Source organism: Staurois parvus, unplaced genomic scaffold, assembly GCF_062004578.1.
Source record: "Staurois parvus isolate SC_StPar_1 unplaced genomic scaffold, SC_StPar_1.0 ptg000131l, whole genome shotgun sequence".
Classification (NCBI taxonomy): domain Eukaryota; kingdom Metazoa; phylum Chordata; class Amphibia; order Anura; family Ranidae; genus Staurois; species Staurois parvus.
Window position 1 is genome coordinate 6,214,708 of NW_028317927.1, and position 12,067 is coordinate 6,226,774.

Here is a 12,067-nt window from a genome sequence, read left to right on the forward strand (position 1 = left end):
GTCTGCCTATGTGCCTCCCACTTGTTAAGGGACCAAAACTGAAGGGAAAATGCCCCAAGAACAAGCAGGAACTGAAGACAGTTGCAGTAGAGGCCTGGCAGAGCATCACCAGGGATGAAACCCAGCGTCTGGTGATGTCTATACGTTCCAGACTTCAGGCTGTAATTGACTCCAAAGGATTTGCAACCAAGTATTACAAAGTGAAAGTTTGATTTATGCTTATTATTCTGTCTCATTACTTTTGGTCCCTTAACAAGTGGGAGGCACATATGCAAACTGTTGTAATTCCTACACCGTTCACCTGATTTGGATGTAAATACCCTCAAATTAAAGCTGACAGTCTGCAGTTAAAGCACATCTTGTTTGTTTCATTTCAAATCCATTGTGGTGGTGTATAGAGCCAAAAATGTTAGAATTGTGTCGATGTCCCAATATTTATGGACCTGACTGTAGCTGTTGGAGTGCTGCTTTATGAGGATTTCCCCAGTGATAATGTAGACAGCAAAAAGAAATGACAGAATTAATAATCAATGCAATATCTGCTGTATACAAAGTTAAAAAACGGTTTACTCAGGAGTTAAAAAAATGGAAAAAAAACTAATTTTTTGCCTCAGGTAGGATTTTCCTTTTGCTTCTTTCTCTGTCAATTCTTTTGATATGTTCACAAAAATGGAAAAAAAACACTTTAAATTACATTTTCCTTGTAGTTTATTTTGCTTTGCACTTATGATGAGTTGCCATGTCTGAATTCTCCATCTTTCTAGATTGGTATGTCACAATGAGACTGTTACCCGTGACTGCAAGCAAGCATCTTATCTGATGAAGCCTTATACGCCCTACCACATAGTAGCTAATTGCATGGATTAAAGCACACCAAGGCTCTCTAACTACACTCCTGTGGGTTTGCAGTGAAACAACACTTTTAAACATTCCAGTAATGGTTTCTCTGGCAACCTCCATAACAACAGCACTGCAAAACTATGTGTTTCTGTTTTCTTAACCCTTGAGGTCACCAAATGAGGGAATACTTCCTAAAGGAAATATTTCAGGACAGAAAATAGATACACTTGAGTTTGACTAGTCCAAGTTGGTCTCCCCTTGAGAGAAAATCTTTTTTCAGTTGTGAAATGAATTTATCTCCTGTCTGAGGAACATACATGACTATTCTGTACACCATTAAATTTCAGAAGACAAGTTTACGAGCTATTTTGCAGGGGCAAGGCAAATGGAATCCATCACATACCAATATCTGGCTTGTTATGACAAATCCAGGTTTCCCACTTGTAGGGATGCTGAGGAGTGGGTGACAAGAGTATTTAAAGGACTGAAAGATGAAAACATTCCAAATGTCAGCAGCGACAGAGGTGTTGCCTCTTAGCAAAGCCTGAGATTTGACAGTAATGTGATTCTTTCAACGCTGAGTCGTGACGTTGTAGTAAATAGCTAAATCAAAATTCTTTCACTGGAAAGTAAAAATGCCATCATAATAGTTGCACTATTAAATGCAATACAATATTAGTTGTAAGTACATAATAACCTCAAAGAGAAACTCCAGCAAATATAAAATCCCACTCTTTAATTCAGGCCTGTATTCATACAAACATTATGAAATATGAGACTCCTCACCTTGTAAAACAACCCATTCAGTTTAAAATAGAAATGAAGAGCAAAATATTGGTGTATAGATATAAAAAACATTATAAACAACCTATTTTCCTTTTATAACTTTTATAAGCGTTAATATACCCTCAATTCTCAGCTGCATAAGATGCTCAGAGAGCTGGGGAGGAGAAACAGCAGAATACTGATATTCTCAGTGAATGGCTGTACAGTGGGAGTGTGTTAGGTCAAGTCTGATCATTGGAGGAGAGCAGACTAAGTTCCCAGCACAGCCAGAAAACTGACCACGGTGTGCTCTAAGGCCCCATTCACACCTGAACGTTTTGTAGTGTGAAGCTTGAAGCTTCAAAACGCTCAGGGAGAAAAAAATCATAATTACTCTATTATTATTATAATACAGGATTTATACAGCTCCAACAGTTTGCTCAGCACTTTACAATATAACGGGAGACAATACAGCAACAATACAGTTCAATACAAGAGGGTTAGGAGGGTCCTGCTCCTTGGATGGAGATGGTTGACATCTCCATTCCAAGTTGCCTGAAGCAGAACACCTGAATCTCAAAAAAGTTTTGGAGCTACTTTTCTAGCTCTGTTCAGGCAGATTGATGCATTTTTGGTGCATTTTCATTCCCATAGAAATACATGGAAACATACAAATCGCTAGTTTTCATGCACTTTTGAGCATTATGTTGCGCTACCAAGAGCGTTTTTCTGGTATGGCAAAACATGGCAACAATTTTTCAAATTTTTTCAAAGCCTTGAATATGCAAGCAGTACTGTTCAATCACTTATTAAGGAGTAGAAAATTTGGGGATCCCTTGATACCAAACTAAGGTCAGATAGACCAAGAAAGAGTGCAGCCACAACTGCCAGAAGAATTGTTAGGGATACAAAGAAAAACCCACAGGTAACCTCAGGAGAAATACAGGCTGCTCTGGAAAAAGATGTTGTGGTTATTTCAACGACAATACTTGAACAAAAATGAGCTTAATGGTCGAGTTGCTAGAAAAAAGCCTTTTCTCCACCAATGACACAAAAAAGCCTGGTTACAATATGCTTGACAACACAATGACACAACTCACAGCTTCTGGAACACTGAAATCTGGACCGAAGAGGCCAAAATAGTGCTTTATGGTCACAACCATAAGCGCTATGCTTAGAGAAGGGTCAACCAGGCCTATAGCAACAAGAATACTATCTCCACTGTGAAACATGGTGGTGGATCACTGATGTTATGGGGGTTTGTGAGCTTCAAAGGCACGGAGAATCTTGTGAAGATTGATGGCAATATGATTGCAGCATGCAGAAAATGCTGGCAGACAATTTGCATTCTTCTGCGCATGGGATTCTCTTGGACTTTCCAGCACAACAATGACCATAAGCACAAGGCCAAGTTGACCCTCCAGTGGTTACAGCAGAAAACGGTAAATGTTCTGGAGTGGCCATCACCGTCTCCTGACCTTGATATCATAGAGCCACTCTGGGGAAGTATCAAAAGTGAGGTTCATGCTAGATGACTAAAGACTTTGCATGACCTGGAGGCATTTTGCCAAGTTGAATCGGCAGCTATGCCAAGCAAGATATACCACGCAGCTATACCAATTTGGGGCCTTGTAGACAACTAATACAAAAGCACACTGTCATTGATGCTAAAGGGAGCAGACAACTAATACAAAAGCACACTGTCATTCAGTGGCAGACTGACCATTTGGAAACTCGGGCACTGCCTGAGGGCCCCGGGGTCAGTAGGGGGCCCCATGAGATGCCCCTGGTACCTTTTTCATAGGCTTTTTTGAGTTTGGGCAAGGACACAGGGGCCCCATGATCCCCTATTGCCCTGGGGCCCTATGAGTTGTCAGTCCGCCCCTGCTGTCATTGATGCTAAAGGGAGCAGACAACTGATACAAAAGCACATAATATGCAGTATTAGGAACTATTGATATGCAGACTTTTGAACATGGATTATTTCATTTGTTTACCTGTTGTCATTTTTTATGATTGTGCCATTCTGTTATGACCTACAGTTGAATATGAATCCTGTAAGAAATAAAAGAAATATATTTTGCCTGCTCACTCATGTTTTCTTTAAAGATGGTACATTATATTACCAATTCCTGAAGGATATACAAACTTTTGAGTACAACTGTATTATAAATATTTTTTTTCATTCCATTACATTGTAGCCTATTCATTAAGGTAAAGACATTTTTTTCAGGTTTTTTCTCATTATTAAGTCCTGCCAGTAGCAGTAATTTCTGACAAGCCAGTTGTCCTTTGGGCTGCCTATTTGATAGACCTGATAGGGCATGTCAGCCAACCAAAGTCACATGGCAGGCTGACAGTTCTGGTGCTAATTGAGAGGCAGGGGCTTAGCATTGTCAGTGTTGTTGCTAGTAGGGTCTACAGGTAAGAAACTTTGCAACAGATTCACAAAAATGTTTGCTTGAGTAAACTGTATACAGTGAGGCAGGATTCCTGGCATGCTAAAAACTATTTTACATTCGCTTTGAGAATGTTTTAACATTTTAATTATATTTTAAACAACTGTTCATCTATTCTTTGTCATAAGGTTAAATATAGAGATTTGTAGATTAAGCCATCCATAGATGGATCGAATCTCAGCCGGTTCAGCAGGGACCATCTAAGATTCATTTCATCTATGAGCTGGCCGGTTGTACTAAAGTTGATCCATCAATCGACTTTAATACAACCTGCCTGTCCACTTTTTTCTTTTGATCACTGTCAGCAACTATAGCCGCTAGCAGTGATCATTGTGTTCTGCTGACAGGGAAGAGTCCCCATCAGCAGAACACAATAGAGCTGTAGGAGGGATTCTCCCATCAACACTGACTGTGTTGTTGGGGCAACTGAGCAATTTTCTTTTCTGAAACCTGTGGTTGTGGGAAAGAAAATTGTATAATGTATTGCCTGCTTTAGCCAGCAGTGAGATTTGACTGTGATCATCACAATAACTACCTATCAGTCACACAGGGAGTAAGCCAACCATTGTCTATTACTGCAAAATATGAATCAGAAGCTATATATTTAAGAAGCAAATATGTCTGCATCCACTTACCTAAGGGATTTGGGATCATAACAAGCATGGAGGATACTTCTGTTTTTTAAATACATTCCCATTTAGTGTCCAACATAATAAGTGGCTTACCTTCAGCAACAAAACAAATTAAACTGATCACACTTCCTTTAGTTTGTTATACAACGGGTACAGTGCTTACCAACCAGTAGAGAGTCAATCATGTTTCTCAGGGCACTGTGAATTCCAAGCATACACTGCAAGGGTAATTGCTTTTTTTGGTCTATGGGAACAATAAAAGAATATTTAACAATATATAAAACAATCCTACACACCAAGATCCAAAACTAAGCCTCAAGCAAACTGTGAAAAAAATCACTTCTAATATTACAGAAAAATTGGTATTCTACCATGTGCTAAATCCCATGAAAGTGCTAGTGATCAATAGTTACATAAATAAATATTCACAAAAATATACATGATTATATATATATATATATATTATAATTAATATTGTGAAAATTCCAAAACTGTATAAAAAAAATGACAAAAACTAATTCAGGGTATTAAAGTACAAACACATAACAGCACAATGGTTAACACTTCCACCTAGCAGCACTAGGGTCATCAGTTTCAATTACGGCCATGGCACTATCTGCCTGGAGTTTGCATGTTCTTCCTGTGGCTGCGTGGGTTTCCTCCCACAGTCCAAAGACATGCTGGTAGCTTAAGTGGCCCCTATCTAAATTGGTCCAAGTAAGTGTATGTGGGATAGGGACCTTAGCTTGTAAGCTCCTTGAGGGCAGGGACTGATGTGAATGTACAATATATATGTAAAGTGCTGTGTAAATTGATGGTGCTATATAGGTACCTATAATAAAATAAATAAAAACAGTTCATTCACTTATACTGTATTTCCATAAAGAGAAATGTCACTATGTGCAATAGTGCATAACCAATAATCCACAAAGGATCTGCTTAATTCTGTAAAGATGAAGTGAAAAGAAAAGACCTCCACCATGGTTTCCGCTTTAGACAAGCCCTCACCTTCAGAAGATGACCCTTGCAACAAAGTTCATAAAGCGCTTTTGCTATTGTGCTATACTCCTAACTTCTTACATCTTACATGTAGATTGTTCACTTCCTAAATTTGTATTTTGGTTCACTGATTTATTGACGTTCATTGTCTTATCACTGTGAAGTAGCGCAGCACCATTTTTGTCATTTATTGTGTTTCACTATTCATTTATCTTGGTGTTAGCAGCCACTTCGTTTGACAGCTTTGTCTTTGGCAGCGCAGGAGGCCTCTCTCTACTTTTTCTTGTTTACAACTTCAGCTTGTTACTCCAATGATCAGTCTAGGGCTTGTTGTTTTTTGTTGTTTAATTTTGTTTTTTGGAACTGGGATAGGAAAGGGAAATAGTAGAATACTCCGAATCAAACTATGCACAATTGAGGAAAGCTTTAAATGGATCTGTGTATCAAAGAATTGAGCAAAGTCCCTCTGTAGATATGCAGACTTAGTGGACAGTTGCTCTTCTGGACACCAGCTGGTGATCTTGAGGGGGTTAAACAGCACAAGTCCCAGCATCCCTGTAGAACACTCTGTACTCACAAGGCCTTTGCTGCAGGTCACCTTCCTCCGAGATACCAGAGAGGAGCTGTAGACATCCCCCTCAATCATCTCTTAGAAGCACCCTGGGTTTCAACATTCTTACTCTCGGGTTGCCCACTCAAGACCTTCTGTCAGCATGAGCCAGGGAGGCAGCTGCCTCAACCTGGCTTGGGCTCCCTGCTCCCAGGAATTGGAAGAACCCAGATCACATGTGCTCATTGAATATAAATACTAGTACCAAGCATTCTCAGGGGCACCACTCCCTGAAATTGGCTGGAATTGCATCCATATTCATGCTGCTGATCTTCATAGGTCACTCCTGTTCACCCAGAACCTTCCAAGGTCTCCTGGACACAGAGGAGCCAATTACAGCAGTAGCAGCAGCACTGTGAGCCACACAGGATATCTCACTAAACAATTGTAGTTTCTTGTTAAGCAGGAGACCACATTATACTAAACTAGACTATACCACCCTGCTAGTTAATATTGATATAAAGATATGCTATTAAAAGCATTTTTTAAATCCAATGAATATCCCTCTTGTGATTTGATTTGATGGTACAAAGCAGCAGTCAGGTCACATGCAGGGCTTCTTTAGGAGGCCCTTCCTAAGCACAGGTTGAATCTCTCAATGATTTTCCAATGTTGCACAAATAGAAAGGAAAGGAAGGTGTTATTCACACTTGCTCAATTACATTAGATTAGCTGAGTTAAAGATAATATTGAAATGGATACTGACAGGTTGAATGATGAGTGGATGTCTCAACTGTCATGTTTGTGAGACATATGCTGGTCATACTGAGGGATTATATCTATACTTGGCTAAAGGAATTATTATTTTTAATGAAAATGTGTTATTATCTGTGTAAACATTGATTGAATCTAGAAGCTTTTTAGGCAAACCAGTGCTTTACCAATTTGAGCAAATCATTAAGTAGGCTTTACCCTCTCCCCTCCCGAACATAATTTTAATTTTCCCTAACTCAGTGCCAGGAGCCAAAGAAAATACCTTAAACTTCTGGGTGTGGGGAGCCTGTGACTCATCAATGTGACACCACTGAACTAGAAAGGAGATTATCTTAAAACCTATATAACTAAGCTCTATACCTGAGGCCTATAATACAATCTATTTATGTAAACGGTATGACATTCATTACCCTATCCATGTAAATCCCCATTACAGTTTCATAATCTTCATTCCTTTACTTCCTACCTAGTGTGGATGCAACCATTAAAATAATTCTATTTATCTTTACTTACACAATATTTTTAAAGTAGAATTATAGACAATTATTTTTTTCATTTTGGATAGATCAAGGGAGGGTTATAACCACTGTCAGATTTTTTTCACCATTTTTTTATTAGCCGTCCCATTGCAGAGATTTCCCCCTCACTTTTTTGTCCCATAGCCAAACAAAAGAGGAAATCCCTGCAAATTAAGGGAATTCCTTGGGGACCCCCAGGTCACCAGAACTGTCTCCCCATTGGAAGATTTCCCCTCTATTACTTTTCTGAGGACAACCCAAAATTTGGCACTTTCTTTCACTTTCAATGATAGTAGTAAACAGGACAAATAGAGAGGGTGAATCCCCTTAACAGGGGCACAGACAGCAATAAAAACTGACAGGTGTAGGTTATACTGGCAGACTTAGTTATATCTTAATATACAGTTGTGCCTAAAAGTTTGCATACCCTGAAAGAAATCATGAAATTTTGGTATTTATATTGAAAATATGACTGACCATGCATTTAAGGATAGTGATCATATGAAGCAATTTATTAGCACAAAGTCGTTTGGCTCCTTTTTAAATCATAATAATTACAGAAATCACCCAAATCGCCCTGATCAATAGTTTACATACCCTGGAATGTTTGGCCTTGGTACAGACACACAAGGTGACACACACAGTTTAAATGGCAATTAAAGGTTAATTTCCCATATCTGTGGCTTTTTAAATTACAGTTAGCTTCTGTTTAAAAAGAGTCAATGAGTTTGTTAGCTCTCATGTGGATGCACTGAGCAGGCCAGATATTGAACCATAGTGATCAGAAAAGAACTGTCAAAAGACCTGGGTAACAAGGTAATGAAACTTTATAAAAATGGAAAAGGATATAAAAAGATAAATAATAAGAGATTCAACAGTACTGACTGGCATATTCAAGGCTTTGGATACCTTTCCTATATCCCTATATTCTTTTCCATCTTTATAAAGATAAAGATTTATCTCTGTTATCATTATGATTTAAAAAGGAGCCAAACAACTATAAGATAATAAATGGCTTCATATGATCACTATCCTTAAATAAAAGAAAGTTTTTTGGCACGATCAGTTATATTCGCAATATCAAAGGTTGTCCTGAAAAATTGTATGTTAGTGCACATAAAAAAGAATCCTGCACAGTACTCAATTGTTTCTGTTGCAAGTGCACTTAGGAGAAGGGTTTTGGAACATATTGGTGACATAATCCTTAAAAAGAATAAACCGATCCCATATCATAAGGCCTTCATTTTTGGGGGCTACTGTTAAGAAAATTGGGCCCTAGGACCTTGTAAATTTTATAACAAATACATATGATTGTCATAAAAATATTATTAAAGATTAATTTATTAACATTGTGTGTATATACTGTATATATATATATATATATATATACACACACACACATAGCTCAAATTAAAGGAACACTTTTTAATCACAGTATAGCATCAAGTGAATTAACTCCTAAGTTATTGATCTGATCAGTTAAGTAGCAGAGGGGTTTGCTAATCAGTTTCAGCTGCTTTGGTGTTAATGAAATTAATAACAGGTGCACTAGATGGGTGTGACAGAAGCATAGGTAGGACAGAACACAAAAAGAAGATGGTAAACACAGAAAGCTTTATTGAACTATGGAAGGCACTCAATCAGGGCAGGAAGGTAGCGTCCAGGTACCCAAAAAAGGGAAGAGAGGGGAGGAGCCCAAAATAACTGTAATCCAGCCCACGAAAGGGCGCTTTGGGTAGCGATGGCCCAAGCACTCAGGGGGGCAGTCCAGGTAGCTATAATCCGGGCACGCAATGGGGCAGTTCAGGTAAGGGTAACCCGAGCACACAATAAGGACAGTTCAGGCAAGGGTAATCTGGGCATACAATAGGGGCAGTCCAGGGCACTCCGCAACATGCGACTTCTAGGGACACTCACGGTAAGCGGCTTGCAGACACTCAGAGCGCGGGAAGCCTCCTGCTGATTTCCCCCCATCCTGCGCAGCCTTTCTTCAAAGGCTTTCTTCAGAGGTGCCACTTCTCATCCTGTGCAGCCTAACTTCAAAGGCTGCGACAGGATGAGAAGAGGGTGAGGGGACACAGGGGAGACACAGGCACCGGGGGGGGTGGCAGAAGAGGAGCAGGCACTCCGTGACACTGGGCAACAATGAGATGACCCCCAAAACAGGAATGGTTTTACAGGTGGATGCCACTGACATTTTTTTTGCTTACTTATTTTTTCTGACTGGTTTTCACTGGTTTTCACTAGTTTTGCATTTGGCTAGGGTCAGTGTCACTACTGGTACAGGCAGTCCAACTCCTGCACAGGCAGTCCAACTCCTCCAGGATGGCACATCAATACGAGTCATTGCAAGAAGGTTTGTTGTGTCTCCCAGCACAGTCTCAAGAGCATGGAGGAGATTCCAGGAGACAGTCAGTTACTCTAGGAGAGCTGGACAGGGCCGTAAAAGGTCCTTAACCCATCAGCAGGACCAGTATCTGCTTCATTATGCAAGGAGGAACAGGATGAGCAGTGCCAGAGCCCTACAAAATGACCTCCAGCAGGCCACTGGTGTGATTGTCTCTAATCAAACAATCAGAAACAGACTTCATAAGGGTGGCCTGAGGGCCTGACATCCTCTTGTGGGCCCTGTGCTCACTGCCAGGCACCACAGAGCTCGAATGGCATTTGCCATTGAACACCAGAATTGGCAGGTCAGCCACTGGCGCCCTGTGCTTTTCACAGATGAGACCAGGTTCACCCTGAGAACATGTGACAGACGTGAAAGGGTCTGAAGAAGCTGTGGAGAATGTCATGCTGCCTGTAAAATCGTTCAGCATGACCATTTTGGTGGTGGGTCAGTGATGATCTGCGCAGGTACTGTATGTCCATGGAGGGATGCACAGACCTCTAAAGGCTAGACAATGGCACCCTGACTGCCATTAGGTATTGGGATGAAATCCTTGGACCCATTGTCAGACCCTATGCTGGTGCAGTGGGTACTGGGTTCCTCCTGCTGCACGACAATGCCCAGCCTCATGTGGTGAGAGTATGCAGGCAGTTCCTGGAGGATGAAGGAATTGTTACCATTGAATGGCCCATGCTCGCCTTACCTAAATCCAATAGAACACCTCTGGGATATCATGTTTTCGGTCCACCAGGTTGCACCTCAGACTGTCCTGGAGCTCAATGATGCCCTGGTCCAGATCTGGGAGGAAATACCCCAGGACACCATCCATCGTCTCATTAAGAGCATGCCCTGAAGCTGTCAGGCATGCATACAAGCACGAGGGGGCAATACAAACTACTGAGTACCATTTTGAGTTATTGCAATGAAAAATTTCAGCAGAATGGACTAGCCTGCTGCATCATTTTTTCACTTTTATTTTGGGGTGTCTTTGAATTCAGTCCTCTGAAGGTTGATAATTTTCATTTCCATCAAACGATGGGGCATCCTTACATTCCTAACACATTACCCAGTCCATTATCAGTATAGATATCCAGCATAATATTTTCCCCCATTGAGATCTGATGTGTTTTCAAAGTGTTCCTTTAATTTTTTTGAGCAGTGTATATGCATAGTACAATCAGCGTGGATATTAAAACAATACAAAATACCCATGTAATTAGGTTGCACTAGATGACACTGATGAGGAATCCTATATCATGGGCGGGTGACATCAGACATGATACTTTCATATAATGGCTCCATTGACGTAATGAGTGACACACATGTGCGTGGAGGCGCACAGTGATGTCATCAATTGGTGCCAAATGAGAGGATATATATGGAAGGGCCTGACCACATGGCAAGCAGCAATCATGTGATTTTACTTTTCATTTGATTTACTTATATAATGTATAAATACATCAAATGAAAGGTACATTTTGCTCTTGAGCACATACTCTCGGTGAAGCTGTTTAAATATGGTGAAACATGTCAATTATTAGTTGCTTTTGGGTAGTGTGCCCTTTTGTTTGGGGGAGATTTTGGAGACATAGAGATATTAATTAATTACAGAGAATTGCCAGGGATATGATTAGGCACCTCATACGCAGTGAATTGCTGGTGATATGACAGTGCACTTCTATATAGCTATATATAGCTATACCAAGGGAGGATGGTTTATAGATGATCCTTTTTTATCTCTACATATACTATGATGTATATTCTAGCATAAACCACAGTCAGGTCCATAAATATTAGGACATCAACACAATTCTAACATTTGTGGCTCTATACACCATTACAATGGATTTGAAATTAAACAAACAAGATGTGCTTTAACTGCAGACTGTCAGCTTTCATTTGAGGGTATTTACATCCAAATCAGGTGAACGGTGTAGGAATTACAACAGTTTGCATATGTGCCTCCCACTTGTTAAGGGACCAAAAGTAATGGGACAATTGGCTTCTCAGCTGTTCCATGGCCTGGTGTGTGTTATTTCCTCATTATCCCAATTACAATGAGCAGATAAAAGGTCGAGAGTTCATTTCAAGTGTGCTATTTGCATTTGGAATCTGTTGCTGTCAACTCTCAAGATGAGATC